Source organism: Elephantulus edwardii, unplaced genomic scaffold (assembly GCF_000299155.1).
Source record: "Elephantulus edwardii isolate Elephantulus edwardi_28Jun2011 unplaced genomic scaffold, EleEdw1.0 scaffold00110, whole genome shotgun sequence".
Taxonomy (NCBI): domain Eukaryota; kingdom Metazoa; phylum Chordata; class Mammalia; order Macroscelidea; family Macroscelididae; genus Elephantulus; species Elephantulus edwardii.
The window spans coordinates 1226745-1228265 of NW_006399860.1; positions in this window are offsets into that span (position 1 = coordinate 1226745).

The following is a 1521-nucleotide window of genomic DNA, read 5'->3' on the forward strand; positions in this document are numbered from 1 at the left end:
ACACACACACACACACACACACACACACACACACTTTACTGTCAGGCTCCATGTGATAAGAGGCAGGATTTCTACTCTCAAATCCTCCCTAGTTCATGTTTATTCTAAAAATATTGCTTTTCCAGTAGCTAAAATGATGTGTGGGAAATGAGATGCTGTAACTGACATCATATATCTGTGTGGAACCAATCTCTGTTGTCTCAGAGATGTGATGTTCTGACTGGCCAGCCAAGGTCACAAGTCCTTGCTAGAGTCAAGAATGAATGCACGCCCACAGAGCCTGGTCTGACCTGAGAAAAAGTAGATTCTCAAATGAAAAACCAAGAATTACTACTGGAGGTAAGGTAAATACATACTAGATAGCCAAGAGCAAATATCTGAAATACATATATGTGTATTTGGGCTATTAACATTAAGGTTATGTTATCATTCTAATATCTAGTGGCTTAGATTCTTTTCCAAGTTATTGTGGTAAAGACTTTTAGTTACTGTTAAGTGTCTATGAGTTGAGTACAACTCATACTGACCCTATGAACAACATATGCCCTATCCTGTGCCAACATTACCATCTCTGACATAGTTTAGCCCTATTTTCCTGACTCATTGTCCAACTTTCAGATAAAAAGCAATCAACTGTGAAGACAGTGGCTTGGGTCAGTAAACCTTAGTCTTTAGGCTGAAATCATTGTTGTTTAATACTTTGGAGAGATCCCTGACAGCAAATTTTCGCAATACCACTCTTTTTTAATTTTTTAACTACTGGCACCAAGCATGTTGATTATGAACTCAAGCAAGAGAAAATTGCTGATAACTTCAGTCTCTCTTCCATCTATCATAATGTTGCTTATTGACCCAGTGGTAAGGATTTTTGTTTTCTTGATGTTAAGGTGTAATTCATATTAAAGGCTGTAATCCTTGATCTTCAGCAGTAAACATTTCAAGTCCTCCTCACTCTCAGCAAGCAAGGTTGTGTTATCTACATGGTGCATGTTGATTGTTGATGAGTGTTCCTCTGATAATGATACCACAAAACTTGTCATAAAGTCAGGCTTCTTTATTGATTTGTTCAGCATACAGATTGAGTAGGCATAGAGAAAGAATACAAACCTGATGCACACCTTTCTTGATTTTAACCAGGCAGTATTCCCTTGCTCTGTTCATACAGCAGCCTCCTGGTATAGGTGTAGATTTCACATGAGCACAATTAAGTGTTCTGGGATTCCCATTCTTCTCAATGTTATCCATAATTTCGTATGACACACACAGACAAATGCCTTTGCATAGTCAATTAAATACAGACATCTTTCTGATGTTGCAAAGACTATTAGTAGTCCTTTGCTATTCACTCTGCCCTTCTTCCATATAGGAATTAAAAAATAATTATTATTAACGAAAATTTACAGAGACTTTGGATTTTTATTCATTCATTGTTGCATTTTTCTCCCTGCCCACCCTCCCCCTCCCCAGTATGCTCTTCTCTTTAAAATGTAAAAGAAAAATTATTTCATTGTTATACAATGC